Source organism: Triticum urartu, chromosome 6A, assembly GCF_056163025.1.
Source record: "Triticum urartu cultivar PI428250 chromosome 6A, HENAU_Tu73, whole genome shotgun sequence".
NCBI classification, from domain to species: domain Eukaryota; kingdom Viridiplantae; phylum Streptophyta; class Magnoliopsida; order Poales; family Poaceae; genus Triticum; species Triticum urartu.
In genome coordinates this window covers 200,961,598-200,982,186 of record NC_141878.1, presented here as the reverse complement: position 1 = coordinate 200,982,186, position 20,589 = coordinate 200,961,598, and positions in this window count along the sequence as shown.

Below are 20,589 nucleotides of genomic sequence, written 5' to 3'. Positions count from 1 at the left end.
GAGTACTTCCGATGAACTAACGATCCATGCGTCCTGGTCACACTTCCTGTCCTTCACATGCGGTACACTACCCTCCCTTAAGTGAACAACCACACATGCGCCAAATTATCGGAAACGTGTGAGAGTTTGTACATATAAATAATTTTAATTTTAATTATCGGAAAGGTTTGAGAGTATGTACAGTTTGCTCTCTCTAATAAATATGATTTGTTGTGTTCGGCCTAAACTTGGTCAAACTTTACAAAGTTTGACTCCAGTCAAATCTAATATGCGGAGTAAATAAAAATGGAGGGCTACTACATCCATCCGGGTTTTTAGTCCACACCATTTTTTAATCAAAGTTAATAGCTGGACAAATAAAATTACAGGGGAGCTGGAGACAAAGTTGTGAGAAGGCTTATAAATCAATACAAAACTTATGCTCTTAGTACCAACGTCGATCCTTCATCGAGGAAACATTTGGTTCATAGCCAATTGTGTGATAAAATTGCACCAACGTGAAAGACGACTGCGTCTCCAATGCAACCAAGGTGAACTGATGCAGGATATCATCTTTCTGGGTAACAAGCAAAGAGCACGGATGGAAGATGGCTTGTTTTTCATTGAAAATCGATCAGCTTCACCAGCCGACACAACCATGAGGGGAAACCATGAGCATCGATAGGTCATGGTGGTGATGCATCATCCATTTGTCATCAAGTTTGGGTGAGGCACCTATGAAGTTCGACAAATCCTCACTGTGGTTTGTTTCTTCTCAGTAATCAAGCTCGAGGAAGGAAGAACCACATGGCAGAGGACAGTGAGGCGGAACAACAATGGCCATCCAATTTTGTGCAGTTCCACTAAAATTGGGGAAGACATGCCCGGGTATGGAGATACGCATCGCTGTTTCCAAAAATATAAAAAAGGGATATAGTGTTGTTACTTTGTTTTACAAGATTAACAACCACATCTCAATTTTCAATAAGAATTATGAAAAGTACACAAACAAACAGAAGCATCATGATTATCTTGATGGGAACTAAACCAGCATACCCGAGAAAAAAAGCATTTCTTCATTTAACGAGTGATAGTATTAGATTAGCAGCAGCAATAGGAGCATATGGACAATGACCGCACAACCACCATGTACTTTTTGTCGAAACAACATGTATACCTCCACCGAGGCATAAATTAGGACAACTTTTCGAGTGGCATTTCCTCTATAATAGTAGGTGATGTTGGACCAGCCGATGAACCCTAGCTACTATACATGGGGAGCTAGGGAGTGGTTGCATAGAACAAAACCTGCATGCAGCGACCTGGGGAGCTGGACCAGTACAAGAAGTTATACCTCGGGTGGGCGAGATGTCGCTTAGGCGGGCGGGATCTGCCCACACGACGGCGACGAACAAGGGCGTGGAGGACCTTCGTCCGCGCCGGCGCCGGCTCCGAGAGGATGGTGCGCATCGGCTTCCTCCATCACCGATGGTGACAACATCAACGCTGCACCTCCTCACCTCCCGCAGTGGACGGGATTCGGCCGGATCTGTGACCACCGGTGAGGAGAGAGATAGTGTGCACACTGTCATCTTGTTTTGATATGGAGACGGTGAGAGAGCGAGACGCGAGAAACTCTATCAAACAAGAGGCTATAATGGAGTAAAAAAATCTCACCATAGCAGTGGTTTTAAATAGAATAAGCACGTTCCCAGAAAAAAAGAAACAAAAACTGGCAGACAATTTTTTAACGTACCAAGAAAGAAAACTCGATCAAAAACACGCCCCCGCTTCCAGGTCGTGAGAGTCGTCGCGCACACACACACATAGACATAGACATGCATATCCGTGTTTACGTAAAATTCCATTTCCATACCCATCTCCAATCATATTTGTCCAACTGGCACATTATTTACGTTGTTAATTATATACGCGGCAATATTAACGTACAACATCTCTTGTTTGCGGGCGTCCGGACCTCTGGCACGGCCGCTCCTGACCAACCCGAACCCTCTTCATCACCCACGCGTGCTTCCCGCCCGAAACGGTCAGTGCCGCATTCATGCCCGGCCAAAGCGGACGCGACCTCTCACTAGCGCCGGCATTGAAGCGGCACTCGGCCGAGAGAGTGTCGCCCGTGCCGCTTCCTGGTGCACGCGACTGCTCCGCATTCAAAGGTCGCAATAGCTGGCCACAACATGCATGTAAAAAGTTCTTGGGAGTCCGTGCTACAGCTAGCTGTCCTCCCCCAACTCGTCAATATCTTCCAGTAGTACTAGTACTCCATGGCGCGATCCATCGACAAGCAGGCGGGAAAGTTATCGTATACTCGGTTTGCGGTGAGTGGCATGCCGAGCGACCATATGGGGTCGAGCCGTGGAGGAGGGTGAGACACGAACACGACAAACGTGATTTAAAGAGCCCAATAAAAGCGTGTGGGTTTAGAATTTTCGTGATTTAAACGTTGGTTTTGCTCGATGGCGCGATCCAACAAAACGAAACATTGGTTTCTCTCCGCTTCCATTTTTTCTCTGGAAAAACGGAAACTTTCCACTCCATTTTCATTCCTACTCCAAGGTTGCCCCGTTACAACATTCCAAACATTCCATCAAATACAAAGGAAAATTAACACGCATGCTGATGCATCTCAATGATTCACAGATCATAGCCAATATTTACTTCACAACTAAAGACAAAAGTTGTGAGAGTGTGTACGAAAGAAAAACTACTAATGGGGTCACTACGACTTAAACCCTAAACCCTAAACATGATTTAATTTCCTGACCAGGTAGAACCTGTCGAAGAAAGATGGCTGGCACCCTCGGATCATACGATGCTTTTGTGCAGTTCCACTAAAATCGAGGTGAGCATCCCTGATGGCAAAGATATTGAAGAAGTTTGATTAGAATAATAGTACTGGCACTTGTTCATGAGACATAAACTCATCACAAGTAGAAGCCGGTACAAGTGGAGAAAGATCGACATGGAGATGGAGCTACATGGGGAGCTGCGATAGTGGAGCAAGCCGGCTCCAAAAGGAAGATGGACTACCTGGGACGTCGGGTTGTAGCTAGACGGGCGGTTGGGACACGACATCGGCCCATATCGTGGTGACCCCCGATTGGGACGCATCGACTGTGGTTTTTCTCCCTCGCCGATGTCGACTGTGTTTACGCAGAACATTGTTCCCTTCCCCCAGCTGCGAGATCAGGCCGGATATTTGACCAGCGGTGTGGCCACCGTCCTTCTATGCTTGTGAAGAGAGCAACCCAAGCAAGCAGGCTTGTAGCTTAGGCTCCTGCTAGTGTATATATAGTGGTTTTATTTTTCTCTCCATATCAACCATTTTATATTGCGTATGTGTCATTGAAGAGTGAAATGATGGTTGCTTCTTCCGACTAACTTACTGTGTGATTTGACTGCTCCTTTAGTGGCCCCTACACATACTCCCCCTATGTGTGTGCAACAGGCACACGTACACATGGACGCAAAAACGCGTGCGACACCCTAATGCATGCATGTCCGAGCACATGACGGAACACACACGGTCATGCTCAAGTGCTCAACCTACATGTGCATGCACACACATACTCAGCCAGGGTGGGCTAGTGACCGTATAAACACTGGAAAATGTATATATTGAGAGCAATGAGCGTATTATGAAGTCCACTGACTGTATTTTTACAAATACACAGTGATAGACAGTGTATTTATCTTGTTTGAAATTAAGCCATATTAACCGGAGAGGAGGCAGTATGGACTAGCAGTACTTTGATGTGTCCCGTCAACTTGCCGAACGAGGAGAAGCTTGTACGATGGGAGAAGCTTGAACGTGGTGGCTCGCAGGACAAGGAGAAACTTTTGACTAATGCAAGCTCTCCCTCGCTCAGGCGGTGGACGTGCAACAGTTAATTCGGTGTCAGATTGCCAGAAGCATACATTATACTAGTACTATTATTGTTCGACTTCCCAAAGAGGCGAACAGCCAAGCACAAAGTTTTCTAGTACTATACTACTACTATAGTGTATAGAGGTATGTACTATACTAGTACTAGGAACCGGATGGAGGAGGGTCTGCACTCTTATTATATTTTTAAAATGTGATAAAGCAATCTTCAACACATTTGGTTCTCTTCGAGGGTTCTCGCATGTGAAAATGGAAGTTGATTGCATGGAACACTCGCCACGATTCTCGCTTAATTCTGGCTCATATCCTGTTACAAATAGGAGCGCTCGGTAATATTTCCTCTTTTTTTGTTATTTAGCATGTAAACAGGTCACCAAACCTTGCGGCGCATCTTTGTGCAAATCGTGCTTGCTGCACTTTGAATGTGGCCGAGAGCTGGCTTGATGAAACACCTCGCTTCCTACTTCTTTTTTTGCGGGGTACCTCACTTCCTAGTGACTAGTGTCTTGGCTGATCGTCCTAAGAATGCTTATATATGAATAAAGCTCTCTCATTTACCCACAAAAAACATTAAGCCATATTAACCGGAAAGGAGGGAGTATGGACTAGCACTACTTTTTGGTGTGTCCCGTCAACTCACAGAACAAGGAGAAGCTTGCAGGACAAGGTGAAGCTCGCTTATGCCTTTTGACTAATGCAACCTACCCTCGCCCAGGCGGTGGACATGCATCAGTTCATTCGGTGTCAGATTGCCAGAGGCATACACTGTAGTACCGAACATGCGGAGTACCATCATTGTTCGACTTCACGAAGAGGCGAAGAGCCAAGCGCAAGGTTTAGTAGTACGAGTAGTACTACTTCTAGAACCGCATGGTGGAGCATCTATACTCTTATTTTTTTAATCTCCGATAAAGTACACATTTATTCCGGAGAAGGGCGGAAAATGGCAGCCCAACATGTAATGATGATATCGATCAACCATGCTCGAATATATCTTGGCCTCCGTGCGAGCCTGTCTGTGTGTTCTCGCTCCTCGTCTCTCTCAAGGAACGGCGGATTGGCCATTTTGCCATCAATTGAGATCGGTTTGCTCACACTCCGGTCCCACATGTCAGTGATATGCCAAGAGGAGGTGCGTTGACCGACTGGCCATACGCGTACATGGTTTTGCACCTTCATACTACTCCTCCCTCTGTCACAGTTTACAGGGCGCGCTTCATTATGATGCATTTCTCTCAATGCATTTCCATCACCAGAGAGACTTTAGACGCGTTTGGTTTAATGCTCAATTAATTAGGGCGTGGTAACCGCAATCAAGTGCACAATTTTCTCTCGATGTACTACGGAGTGGAGTAAGTGCATGCATGTGTGTACCCGGGGTGGAAGCACTGCATGCATGTGTGTACGCATTATTTCCTCTAGTGTTAGGCGCCGTGCTATAACTACCAATGCTATTTTTCAGGCCGATCGCTTGTCGCCTTGGTCGCAGAGATTTTTTCTTTTTCTGAAGCGCGCTCTATAAACAGTGACGGATAGAGTAGTATGAGCGGATTCAAAGAAGAGCATATTGATGGTTGCTTCTTCCGAGCAACTTACAGTGGGAAAGGTGGGGCTTATGATTTGACTGCTCATTACTCACTATTAATGCGGCGCAACGACCGGGCTGAGTCTCCCATGCGGCTGTGCACTACCCCCTCGGTTCTTAAATATACTCTGGAGTATTTGTCTTTCTAGAGATTTTAACGAGTGACTACTCAAATATTTGTGTTTTTAGAGATTCAAATGGACTACTACATACGGATGTATATAGACATATTTTAGAGTGTAGATTCACTCATTTTGCTCCATATGTAGTCACTTGCTGAAATCTCTAGAAAGACAAATATTTAGGAATGGATGGAGTACACATACGAAGAAAATGAGTGAATCTACACTCTAAAATATGCCCATTTGAAATTTGTAAAAAGACAAATATTTAGGAACGGAGGAGTATAATTTTGTGCATGGCACATGGACCCGGATGCCGAAGAGGCTTCTAGCAATGCTATCAAGCTTCCAGCATTTGTTTACATAATTGACGTACTATACAAATAATTTTCTAGCGACATGAAATTGTACAATGGTGTGAGCTTTCAGCTTTTGTTTCGTGTGTCTTGCCATCGATGCTCTTTCAGAAACAATAGAAAACTAACTTCCTTGCTAATGCATCTCAATTATTAGCAGATCAGAGCTAATATTTACATCACAACTGAAGAAAAAGTTGTGAGAATGTGTTAAATTAAAATTGATCCATGCTTTCATTGGCAGCAACATCCCCCAGCTCTGTCTAAATCAACAAGGCATGTTGGGAAAAAAGTAGCTATCCGGAGCATGCAACATTCCGATCATTTTGTTCAGTTCCACTAAAATAGAGCTGAGCGTCCCTGTTCCAAAGATATTAAGTGTGATTATGATAATAGAGGACTATTGATGAAACAATAAACACACAAATAGAAGCCGGTCACCTTTGCAGTCTCTCTTAAGACTAACTAGTTGGAGAAGATTAGGCTCGGAGTTGGATGAGGAGGATAGAGCAAAACCAATCTCCCTTTGTGCAGTCGCACTGAAATGTAGAGACGTTGCCCGCGTGACATTTTAGTACAACTGCACAAAACACTTAAGAAAAAAGTGATTTGTGCAGTTCACGAAAAGATCGCAATAGCAACGAGGTGAAATGGATAGCCCTGTTTGCAAAAAAGAGGTAGAAAGGAAACAATTACTGACCAATAACAGTTGATGACACATGCAACGACAAAAAAGAAGCATATTCCTTGTCCTAAGGGAAGATAACAACACGGTTGTTGTGGGATCGAAAGTATGTCTAGAGGGGGGGTGATTAGACTACTTGACCAAATAAAAACTTAACCTTTTCCCAATTTTAGTTCTTGGCAGATTTTAGCTATTTTAGGACAAGTCAAGTAATCATCACACTATTCAAGCAAGCATGCAAAGAGTATATTGGCAGCGGAAAGTAAAGCATGCAACTTGCAAGAATATAAAGGGAAGGGTTTGGAGATTTCAAACGCTATTGGAGACACGGATGTTTTTCCCGCGGTTTGGATAGGTGGTGCTATCCTACATCCACGTTGATGGAGACTTCAACCCACGAAGGGTAACGGTTGCGCAAGTCCACACAGGGCTCCACCCAAGGGCAACGGTTGCGCGAGTCCACGGAGGGCTCCACCCACGAAGGGTCCATGAAGAAGCAACCACCCACAAAGGGTCCACGAAGTAGCAACCTTGTCTATCCCACCATGGCCATCGCCCATGAAGGACTTGCCTCACTAGCGGTAGATCTTCACGAAGTAGGTGATCTCCTTGCCCTTACAAACTCCTTGGTTCACTCCACAATCTTGTCGGAGGCTCCCAAGTGACACCTAGCCAATCTAGGAGACACCACTCTCCAAGAAGTAACAAATGGTGTGTAGGTAATGAACTCCTTGCTCTTGTGCTTCAAATGATAGTCTCCCCAACACTCAACTCTCTCTCATAGGATTTGGATTTGGTGGAAAGAAGATTTGAGTGGAAAGCAACTTGGGAAGGCTAGAGATCAGGATTCATATGGTAGGAATGGAATGTCTTGATCTCAACACATGAGTAGGTGGTTCTCTCTCAGAACAAATGAGTTGGAATGATGTGTGTGTTCCGATGGCTCTCTCTTAGAATGAGAAAGAGGTGGAGGGGTATATATAACCTCCACACAAAATCCAACCGTTACACAGTTTTCCAATCTCGGTGGGACCGAATCATAAAACTCGGTCGGACCGAAAATGTAAACCTAGTGACCGTTAGGAATTTCGGTGGGACTGACATGCAACTCGGTAGGACCGATTCGGTTAGGGTTTAGGCATAACGTAATCTCGGTGAGACCGATTACACAAACTCGGTGAGACCGAGTTTGGTAATTAGCTAACCAGAGAGTTGGTCAGGCAAACTCGGTGGGACCGATTTGCTCTTTCGGTGGGACCGAGTGGAACTCGGTGAGACCGAAAAGTTACAAAGGGGAAACACTGAGTTTACATTGCAATCTCGGTGGGACCGATTCGCTCTTTCGGTGGGACCGAAAAGTTACGAAAGGGAAACAGAGAGTTTGCAACCCCATCTCGGTGGGACCGAGATCCTTATCGGTAGGACCGAATTGCTAGGGTTTTGGCAGTGGCTAATGACAAGTGAAACTCGGTGGCGCCGGATAGGAAAAATCGGTAGGGCCGAGTTTGGCTTAGAGTTTAGGTCATAAGTGGATGTGGGAAAGTAGTTGAGGATTTTGGAGCATATCACTAAGCACATGAAGCAAGAGGCTCATTAAGCAACACCTCATCCCTCCTTAATAGTATTGGCTTTTCCTATGGACTCAATGTGATCTTGGATCACTAAAACATGAAATGAAGAGTCTTGAGCTTTTGAGCTTGAGCCAATCTTTTGTCCTTAGCATTTTGAGGGTTCCACTTTCACATCCATGCCATGCCAATCATTGAGCTTTCCTGAAATAATCATCTTGGAATAGCATTAGCTCAATGAGCTATATGTTGTTATGAATTACCAAAACCACCTAGGGATAGTTGCACTTTCAATCTCCCCCTTTTTGGTAATTGATGACAACATATAGATCAAAGCTTCGACAAATGATAATAAGCATGAAATATATCGTCGCTTTGAGAAGTATGTGATAAGTAAGAGCTCCCCCTAAATTTGTGCATATTTAAGATTTGCTTTGGACTGCAAATGCACAATGAGTTAGAGTCATGGGTTACTCTTCCATGTCACATACATCTTGGTGGAGCGCTCAAAATGATAGGAATGAAATACATGCACTCATCACCAAGAATAGTGAATGATCACAAACGATAGATAGAATGATACTATTTAAGCAAGCATTAAGCAAACATTAAGTGTAGCTTATGATCAAACACATGATCATCGATGTCTCACAAACATAAGGACGTAGTATCTCACACACAAAAGCACACAAAGTTCGAAGAAACCACCAAATAAAACAAGAGAGAAAAGCAACACTCTCTCTCGAAGCCTATGATCTATACATCTTCTCCCCCTTAGGCAACAAGTTACCAAAAAGTTCCTAGAAAATGCATAGTGCTAAGTCATCGCTCAGGCTTGATCTTCAGGTGGTGGTGGAGTCCGAATCACTCCAAGGACGAAGGCTTCTGTAGATGTTGAAGTAGTCGCTGGAGTTGGAGCTGAGGTAGACGCTGGAGCTGAGGCTGTAGCTGGTGCTGAAGTTGTAGCTCTGGTGTCAGCAACTGGCAGTGCAGACGACCTCGGGCCTCGTGGCACTCTAGAGAAAGCATGAGTCGTGGTCCTGCCTCTCCTCTCATTCATGTCCTCCTAGAGCTGCTCCACTACAGACTGAACTTCTGTTACCTTGACATCCAAGTCATAGAACTTCTGTTCCATGATCGTCTCTAGGCTTTGCTGATTCTTAGTAAGATTGGCCAGACTTTGCTCAATTCTCAGCGTGGATGCAATCAAGTAACTGAGCTGCTCTTGTTTGGTCTTCAAGAAGTACTCAGATGCCTCTGCTTGAGTAGGCATCCTAGCAGCTTTTTCCTTCTTCGCCTTCTCCTTCTTTGAAAATGCTTGTGCAGACGATGGCTCATTCTCTGTCATCACAACTTCATTGTTCTCAAATTCTGGACGGATGGGCAGGTGTTCCTTATCCAGCAAGTATATGCCCGTGCCCATCTTGGAGTTGGTGAGCTCCTGAATCTGAGGGGCATATCCACAGCTCCTCTTCTGATCTGCAGCTGTCCTCTTAATGGTTTCCACAATGAGACTCATGACCTTGAATTTTTGAGGCACGTCAAAGACATGAAGCAAGTTGATCGCGTGACCTCTGATCATCTTGTGATCTCCAGACTTGGGCAACAGAGTGTGCCTTAGTATCCAATTGATAGTGGGCAATCCTGAGAGCAGATAGTGCACTGAGCCAAACTTGAATGTGTCAAGAGCTTCATTGGGAATTTCCTTATACATGTTGGACATGGAGTTATGGTCCATCTTTTTCTTGGCATAGATATCCAAGTCCTCATCTTGATCTTCTGGGGCATTGATGATCTGTGCCCACTCAGCCACTGTAGACTGGTACCTTGTACCCTCTGACATCCATGTAACCCTTCCATCCGGATAAAAGTGAGCTGCGGAGTAGAACTGCATGATGAGTTCCTCGTTCCACTTTGTGAGCTTCTGCCCAACAAAGTCCTCTACTCCACACGCTCTGAAGTTGTCCTGAAATCCTGGGAAGTACTCCTCATTCTCCTTGATGTAGGTTCAGTCGACCCATCTCATGTCACAAACGATTGGCTTCTTGTCAAGCAAAACAGTCTCATAAAAGTCTTGTTGCTCCTTGGTGTGAAATCTATAATCCACGGCAGTCCTTCTCCTAGAAGCATACGGGTCTGCTTCTCTCCACTTCCTTAGCCCTGAATCTCTCCTGAGCTTCATATCCTCAGCCACAGGATGGGCATCGTTGTGGTCTAGGATCTTGGGCTTGAGCTTCCGGAGGACACTCTCTTCCTCTTCTTCAATGGCTTCAGGCACTGGGGCCTTGTTCTTTTCTGCAGCAGGTATACTCCTTGTGTTTCTCTTTGGTGCTGTCTTAGGCTTAGATGCAGCCTTGGGTGCCTCCTTGGGCTTGGATGCAGCTGTTCCTGACCTTATGGCATCTCCCATAAGTTTGGCTGCCTTGGGCGCTGGTGCAGCTGCCTCTTCTTCCTCCTCCTCCTCTACCATGATGGAGGCTCTCCCAAGCACTTTGGCTACTGTCTTCTTCACTCTTTCCTTCCTCTTTTTGCCCTCAGCAGCAATGGGCTCAATGGGAGCAGGTGCAGGCTTCTCGGTTGAGGCTCTAGCCTTTGACATTGGCTGCCTCCCTGCTGGCCTCTTGACTTTCAGGCCTGGCTTTGAGCCTTGAGCTGGCTCAGCCCTTTTGGAAGTGGCCTCTTCCTCAGCCACATAGTCTTCATCCTCAGAATCAGACGTTCTCTTCTTTCTTTGACGTGTGGCAGCCTTAGGCAGATTGCTGGGTGTGCTCCTGCTGCCATCATCAGAAGAACTTGAGGGGCTAGTGCCCTCACTCATGACAACTTGCTGCTCTGAGAGGTTTTGGCTGTCACTTTGATCAGACATGTTGCTCACTGACTGCTGACCCTGTGAATAGATTATGGATAAGATAGAGTGGATGAGCATCACAAAAAGCAGAGATTTTTGCAAAAGATTAACTCAAAAACTTAGTTTTAGTTTTCCACAGAAAGCATCTCGGATCTACCGATTTTCAAACTCAGTGACACCGAAGCAGTTTTGGCACCAGAACTGGTGAACTCAGTCAGACCGAGTCACAGTTCGGTGGCACCGAGACTGCTAGGGTTTCACAGAATTCCAAAATCGGTCGCACCGATAAGTTATTCTCGGTCAGACCGAGTTTAACTTGTGCAATGGCAAAAGCCAGATCGGTGGGACCGAGTTTTTCAACTCGGTGGGTCTGAGATGGTTTCGGCGGAAACCTAACCCTAAAATTTTCGAATTAAACCTAATCTACGAGCGTTTTGACTGGATAGAAGTTTATCAATCGTGGCAAGAAACATGATGATCACAATGTGCTAGGAATCAGATTGAGGAATAGCACAATGATCAAGTCCATACCCTAGTTCGGCGTGGACTTGCTACGGCGGCAACGGCGGGGCAGAAATCCGTTGACGGCGGCGAAGACCAGCGACTGGAGGCTGCTGGCAGCGAGGAGACGATCCGGAGACCATGAAGGCAGAGCAGGCTATCGAGCGGGCGAGGAGGTTTCGGAGAAATTTCTAAAATTCTGCCCGTCACTATATATAGCCCGACCCTGTCGGTGTGACCGAGTGGAACAACTCGGTGGCACTGAGATGCAAAACTGTGTGCAGTTATTGCAACTCGGTGTGACCGAAAAGTTCAAATCGGTTGCACCGAGATCGAAAACCTAGATCAACTTAATGAACTCGGTAGGACCGAAAATGGAGTATCGGTCAGACCGAGATTCATAAAGAGGTTTTGGAAGTTTAAGTCTATGACGAATCGAGGACTCCGAGCGCTCCTCACACAGAGTGGTTCGAATCTGACTTGATCAATTTTTGTGATGCAGCATGAATAGAGTTTGAGACGAGAAAAGCATAGATAGCTAGAGGAGGTTCTTAGGCATTCTTGTCCATCCACTTGGCAAAAGAAGATAAAGCCAAACAATCAAAGCAACAAGTGGATGTCCTCGAATGAGTGAAATATGCAATCAGCATGCTCACACAATAAGATGGCAAATGAAATATGTGGCAAAGCATGCACAACTAATTCTAGCATCTATCAAGCAATTTGCGATGACTAGGTCATCCATATATGAGTATATTGACTTAGGAGTCAAGTGAGAACACTTGATTGTAGGTCATACTCATCGTTTAAGCTCAAGTGGGGTTACCACTTTTACATAAAGCATTGCTTTGTTCACATCTTTAGAGTTTCTTTAGCTCAAGTCTTAGAGTAAAGCTCCCCCTAGATGTGATATCCCCCCTAAGAGGGATGAACTAACCTTGGGTTTTGTCGATGATGACTTCATGTAGATATTGAAGATGTGTATGCTCAATGTTGATGTAGATCTCTTGGAGCTATCCTTTTGAGTGAATTGCACTTTCAATACCTACATGGGTTAGTCCCACAAGGAACAAACAAGGATATCCATAGACATAGAGTGATGCACACAAAAGATGATGTCCATGAAAACTTTAGGTTACCTTGTCCCTTGTCTTACCAACAAGAGGGTTTGTGACTCCTTGAACTAGTGCAAGATGTGGAAGTTGATTGCACTTGTTCTTGCCAAAATGATAAGAGTGAAGTATGTTGGCGGACTCACCCTCAAGAACTCTCTAGTTCTTCTTCTTTTGGATCCACATCATCTTGATGGGAATCCTTGGAGTTGTAGTCGTACTTGATGAAGTGGAACTTGAAGTAGTCTTGGGAATCCACTTGACTAAGGTCTTAGGAGCTTCTTCAAATGCATCAATTTCCTCTTGAAGCTTGTCCTTGCCTTTTTGCTCGTAGTCTTGTGGTGGAAGATCATCTTGAGATTGTGTCCCTTTGAAAAACTTCTCTTGTTGAGGGACAAACTTTGTCTTGGGGTATTGATCTTCTTCCCACTCAACTCCATTGGCATTGAACTTTCGTTCAAAACCAACACCTTGATTCTTCCGGTGCATTCCTTGCTTGCGCACAATTTCCTCGAATTGCTTACTCCCGGCAAGGCTTTTGTACACTCCTTTCTCTATAATTCCCTTCAATAAGCTATTTTCTTGCTCAAGTGTAACTTGGCTAAGAGAATCATTAGTGGAATCAATAGAACTACTAGAAGCAACAATATTGGATTTAGCATGATCATTGTTACTACTAGAGGAAGAATCTTTCTTGTTAGACTTGACTTGAGGCATGTAAGTGGATAAGAGTAAACGCTTGGCAATGTAAGAAGAACTTTTCTTGCGGAGATCATCATTGATTGCTTTTAAGAACTCATGCTCTTGCTCAAGATTGAGCTTTTCAAAGCGTAGCTTCTCATGAGCCCTTAAAAGTTCTCGATGATCTTCGAAGATAGTGTCATGAGCTAACTTAAGAGTTTTTAGTTCTTTAGTTAGAGCCTCAATCTTCTCCTTATCATTGTCACTCGTTTTATCTTGATTAGCATGATTAATTGGTCTTTCATAATAGTATTCATCACTAGAGTTGTCACCAAGCAAATCATCACCTAACAAGTCATCTTCATCACTATTGAAATCAACATACTCGGGGTGTGTTACCTTAGGACCTTTGGCCATGAAGCATCTTCCAATTCCTTCATTTGGTGAGTCAAATATGTCATAGGAGTTGGTTGACACAAGTGCTAGACCGGCAACACCTTCATCTTGAGTATCTTCGGAGTCGGAGTGATAACTTCTCTCGGAGTGGCTGTCGGAGTCGGAGCCGGATACCCATTCACCAACATGAGCTTGATGTCTTCGTCTTGTGTAGCTCCTTGATGATTTTTCCTTCCTTTCCGAATCCTTGCTTCTCCGTGAGTATCTTTGTTCATAACGATCACCTCTACTCCTTCTCTCTCTTGGTGGTGATCCTTTGCTTCTTCTTTCTGGAGAATCTTCTCTTCTCTTGTAGGGAGCCGTACACTCGTTGGAATAGTGTCCGGGTCTTCCACAGTTGTAACAGTTTCGCTCTCGACTAGAAGATCTTTTGTCATTGTAGGACCTTGATTTGGAGATTCTATCTTTGCTTCTATTCTTGTAGAACTTGTTGAAGTTCTTCACCATTAAGCTCAATTCTTCATTGAAGTCTTGTTTCTCACTTGATGATGTAGGGGCTTCACATGAGGCTTTGTAGGCACCACTTGATTTGTTATGAAGTTCCTCTTTATCCTTAAGTGACATCTCATGAGCAACAATTCTTCCAATCACTTCCGTTGGCTTGAGATCTTTGTAATTGGGCATCATTTGGATCAATGTGCACACGGTATCATATTTTCCATCCAAGGCTCTTAGGATCTTCTTGATGATGAATTTATCGGTCATCTCTTCACTTCCTAAGCCGGCGATCTCATTTGTGATGAGAGCAAGCCTAGAGTACATTTCAGCGACACCTTCACCATCCTTCATCTTGAACTTGTCAAGTTGGCTTTGAAGCACATCCAACTTGGATTCCTTGACGGAGTCAGTACCTTCATGCATATCAATCAAAGTATCCCAAATTTCCTTTGCATTCCCAAGGCGGCTGATTTTGTTGAATTCTTCGGGGCACAATCCGTTGAAGAGAATATCACAAGCTTGAGCATTTTATTCCAACATCTTCAACTCTTCCGCGGTAGCTTCACGGTTTGGTTCTCTCCCGTCAAAGAAGTCACCTTGCAAACCAACACACACAATAGCCCAAACGGCAGGGTTATGTCCAAGAATATGCATTTTCATTTTATGCTTCCAACTAGCAAAATTAGTACCATCAAAGTAAGGACCTCTACGGTGATAATTTCCCTCGCTAGACGCCATACTCTCCTAGGTTGTGAAACCAAGGCTATGACCACCAAAGGCTATGGAGATCAAGCAAATGGAGACCAAAGCTCTGATACCACTTGTGGGATCGAAAGTATGTCTAGAGGGGGGGGGGGTGATTAGACTACTTGACCAAATAAAAACTTAACCTTTTCCCAATTTTAGTTCTTGGCAGATTTTAGCTATTTTAGGACAAGTCAAGTAATCATCACACTATTCAAGCAAGCATGCAAAGAGTATATTGGCAGCGGAAAGTAAAGCATGCAACTTGCAAGAATATAAAGGGAAGGGTTTGGAGATTTCAAACGCTATTGGAGACACGGATGTTTTTCCCGCGGTTCGGATAGGTGGTGCTATCCTACATCCACGTTGATGGAGACTTCAACCCACGAAGGGTAACGGTTGCGCGAGTCCACACAGGGCTCCACCCAAGGGCAACGGTTGCGCGAGTCCACGGAGGGCTCCACCCACGAAGGGTCCACGAAGAAGCAACCACCCACAAAGGGTCCACGAAGTAGCAACCTTGTCTATCCCACCATGGCCATCGCCCACGAAGGACTTGCCTCACTAGCGGTAGATCTTCACGAAGTAGGCGATCTCCTTGCCCTTACAAACTCCTTGGTTCACTCCACAATCTTGTCGGAGGCTCCCAAGTGACACCTAGCCAATCTAGGAGACACCACTCTCCAAGAAGTAACAAATGGTGTGTAGGTAATGAACTCCTTGCTCTTGTGCTTCAAATGATAGTCTCCCCAACACTCAACTCTCTCTCATAGGATTTGGATTTGGTGGAAAGAAGATTTGAGTGGAAAGCAACTTGGGAAGGCTAGAGATCAGGATTCATATGGTAGGAATGGAATGTCTTGATCTCAACACATGAGTAGGTGGTTCTCTCTCAGAACAAATGAGTTGGAATGATGTGTGTGTTCCGATGGCTCTCTCTTAGAATGAGAAAGAGGTGGAGGGGTATATATAACCTCCACACAAAATCCAACCGTTACACAGTTTTCCAATCTCGGTGGGACCGAATCATAAAACTCGGTCGGACCGAAAATGTAAACCTAGTGACCGTTAGGAATTTCGGTGGGACTGACATGCAACTCGGTAGGACCGATTCGGTTAGGGTTTGGGCATAACGTAATCTCGGTGAGACCGATTACACAAACTCGGTGAGACCGAGTTTGGTAATTAGCTAACCAGAGAGTTGGTCAGGCAAACTCGGTGGGACCGATTTGCTCTTTCGGTGGGACCGAGTGGAACTCGGTGAGACCGAAAAGTTACAAAGGGGAAACACTGAGTTTACATTGCAATCTCGGTGGGACCGATTCGCTCTTTCGGTGGGACCGAAAAGTTACGAAAGGGAAACAGAGAGTTTGCAACCCCATCTCGGTGGGACCGAGATCCTTACCGGTAGGACCGAATTGCTAGGGTTTTGGCAGTGGCTAATGACAAGTGAAACTCGGTGGCGCCGGATAGGAAAAATCGATAGGACCGAGTTTGGCTTAGAGTTTAGGTCATAAGTGGATGTGGGAAAGTAGTTGAGGATTTTGGAGCATATCACTAAGCACATGAAGCAAGAGGCTCATTAAGCAACACCTCATCCCTCCTTAATAGTATTGGCTTTTCCTATGGACTCAATGTGATCTTGGATCACTAAAATATGAAATGAAGAGTCTTGAGCTTTTGAGCTTGAGCCAATCTTTTGTCCTTAGCATTTTGAGGGTTCCACTTTCACATCCATGCCATGCCAATCATTGAGCTTTCCTGAAATAATCATCTTGGAATAGCATTAGCTCAATGAGCTATATGTTGTTATGAATTACCAAAACCACCTAGGGATAGTTGCACTTTCAGTTGTGTTTGTCTAAAACGGTGTGAGGACGAGATTGCAATATGGAAAGTACGCCGGACAAGCTACGTTTGGGCAAAGAAGTATGGAAGATCCATATGCAGCAACGTGGGAAGATGGGCAGTGGGGCAAGGCCGGAGGGGATACCTGGAGGTCGTCGGGATGTAACTAGGTGAGTGGCGGCGGGCGGAATCTGCCCATACCGCGGCAGCGAGCAGGTGGCGTAGGCCCTACCGCGCCGAAGCTTGGTCAGAGAGAACGGTGTGTGATGCGAAGCATCCTATGGACATCACCATGTCAAGAGTTTATTTGGCAAGTGACACGTGCGACATCTACTTCACATACATAAAGGTGAATCCTCTCCTTTACACGTGCTCACTTGACCCCTTCGAGGATGGTATACTACTTGACCCTCCATCGTGCATGCATAGGTATTGCTGGAGCTTCACGGATGACGAGGAGGCGTGCAAGCGCCAAGGATCACCTACACCATCCGCGGGGGAAGCATGGAAGAGAAGGAAGAAGATGCCTGGACAAGCTTCTGGAAAGCCCAGAACTTCCGGCCACCGAAACCTCCGGCCATCCCGGAGCTTCCGGCCCTGCTGCACTGAAGCCTTCCAAGAGTGTGCCAACTCTCTAGATAGCCCAGACCCTGCCCGGACCTTCGCCCAGAACCTCCGGCGCCCGGACCTTCCGGCCGTCCCCGGAACATCCGGCCCTGCCTGCGCGCAGACACTCGGGCCGATGCCCATGTACCCTTTCGCCCCTCACTTACCCCTTCGTGGACCTAGACTATATATACTCCTCCACCTCCTCCTTTCTAGGGTTAGCGTTGGTTTAGCTCATTTTAGAGATAGAGCTACGCTCATCCATATCGGATCTACTCCACGAGAGAGACCGTAGCCTCTACGGAGAAGATCCCTTTGAATTCAAGACCTCCTTTTGGAGAAGAACTCAAGACCTCCTCACGGAGAAGATCGGCTACCTATGTATCGTCTGTTGTTGACTTTGGATCTTGTATCTTCCTTTGTGTTCATGGATCTAGCGCATGTGTGATCATTCTTGTTGGTTTGAGTGTTCTCTTGTGTTCCCCTCGTTTCCCTCCCCGTGTTCATCGCGGGATCCGCCCCTTTCGTGAAAGATCGGCCCATAGGGTTCCTACCCTACATCATCTTGGTATCACGAGCCACGTTGATCATGATTTCGAAGCCTCCCCTCTTTGTTTGCTAGCCTAATTTTGTTGATTTTGTCCCTAATTAGAAAATCCCCACAAAAATAGCCCCAATTTTTTTGTGATTTGTTGGTTTTGATGATGTTTTGTTGATTTTGATCCATGGATTCGCTGTGTTATGAGTGGATCTAGCATTCCCCATCTCCCTCCCATTTCTATCCATGAAATCTTCCCAATTTTGACCCTAAAAATCGAGTCCCCCCCCATTCTCAGATCTGGAATTTAGGGTTCGTCCCGGAAGAAATTCCACGCCCCCGGAACTTCCGAACTCCCCCGGAACTTCCGTCCACCGGAACTCCCGTCCTTACCCCGGAATTTCCGGGCTAAACAGAGAATTTACCCAAAATCCCCCGGCTTCCCCGAGACTTTTTTCGCGACCCCCGGAACTTGCGGCCACCCCCCGTAACTTCCGGAGCCCGGAACTTCCGGCCTAACCAGAAACATTACACAGAATTTCAGCATCAGCCTCTTTCACCGTTTTCATCACAACTTTTCACTCCGAACTCCGATTTGAGTGTTCTTTGGCTCGTTTTGAAGCTATCGACGTTCCCGAGGACCTCACCTTGGTTTCACCACCTTTTGACACCATAAAATTTTGTGAATTTTGGCATCTTTGCCTAGGGCTTCCACCACATTATCCGCTACACCACCGCAGACTTCCGCAACCTAACCAATTTCTGTTCCCCATAGCATTAGCGGTTGTTTGAGTTGTGACTAAAGTCTCCTAAGGTGTTTAGTCTACTTAGGGACGGTTGCTTCCTCATCAACCACCACCATAACTTCCGCATAGGCTTGCCCACCATACACTTCCGCCACCCCAACTTAACCCAATTTTGTTTGTGTTGTGAGTTGTGTCTCCTAAGGTGTTTCGGCTACTTAGGGACCGTGCCTCAAACTCCGACACTGTGTATAGTCCACCACCTTACCTTCCATTTCCGCATTGCCTACTCGCAAAACCCACCATTGCATTTCAGCAATCCCATTGAGCTTCCGCAACCACCACTGCATTCCCGCTACCACCATTTGACATTTGAGATTTTGAGTTCGCGGTTTTTCCGTTTCCTAAGGTGTTTCAGCTACTTAGGGACGAGTCTCCATCATCTTGGTATCTCCATCAAGATCACCACCACTCGTCATCGACATGGACGGTAACCTCCATATCATCTTGGTATCGTGGTATCCCTCCATTGTATATTCCCTTGCCATTGCATTGATAACCCCTAGCCCATTTTGCGTCACTTACCTATCGAGACTAGCCATTTGATTATTGCCGGCAACGTTACTTGTGCACATTAGTGATCTACACCATATATTGCATACATACCATATCATATTGGTATCATACCATCTCGTGTGCCTCAAGTATGTTCCCGCATGTACACAATCGCTATCTTGGTTTGTGCATTTCGCGAAGTGGCCATATACAAAAAAGAATAAGCTTTTAAGCAAAAGAGAAAGAGCAAAGAAGCTTGTAAGCAATAGCCATAGCATCATACCACATTGCATATAATATCATCTTGGATCATAGCACCGGAACATCATACATATATAGCATACTTGGGATAGAAAGTTCATACATTTTGCATCTTATAGGTTGTGCACAAGTGTCGTATCCGCCTATTGAGCAATCATGCTAGTGTCTCTCTTGAGTTGTGCAACACGAGCGTTTTCCGTGGTTTCCACATTTTGTGCTCATCCTTGGTTGCACGACCCCATTTATCTATCCGTGTGTGCGTTTTCGTGTGCCATTCATTGCTATTGGTCTACTTGTTACACTTGCGAATTTGTGAATCCCTTTCAACATTATTGACTCTTGCTAACATTTTGCATTAAATTTTTGTGCCACTATCCTCACCGAGCTCCACCATAAGCCTTATTTGTGTAGGTGTGAGAAACCGACAAGAATTGGTACCAATTGTGCTATTTCCTTGTCCACATTGGAGTGATCATTGATCCACTTTCAACTTCGGTCAAGGTACATTTGGTATTCGTTCTTCTCTTTCTACCACTCACATTTTTCTCTTGGAGTGATGGATAGGCAAGGCATTTCATCTTCGGTCTACAACAACAACAACGAGTTCGATGCCACGAACAACTCCAATGACGCCAAGATGCAAGCTCAAATGGAGGAGATCAAAGACCTCATCAAGTTCTACAAGAGATCTTCCTCATCTTTGAGAAGACGCTCAAGTACACACGCTTCCGAGCTACCATCTCCGGCAAGGTCACATCGGCAACGACACCATCACCACCACGAATGTGAAGGTCAAGAGCTCAACACCAACAACCGCTCAACGACTTCACGATGTCCCTTAGCATCTTCGCCAAGCGACTTCAAGGCATCTTCGCCTATGGACATACGGCATCTTAGCCCACAAGCACTTAAAGAGAAGCTCCCCAAGCTCCAGTCCACGACTTCCACGAGCTACTACGACCTCGACATCGACCATGAGATTCCTTTCTATGGAACTATAGAACCCGAGGAGTATCTCGAGTGGGAGCGTTTGATGGACGACTACCTCAAGCTACA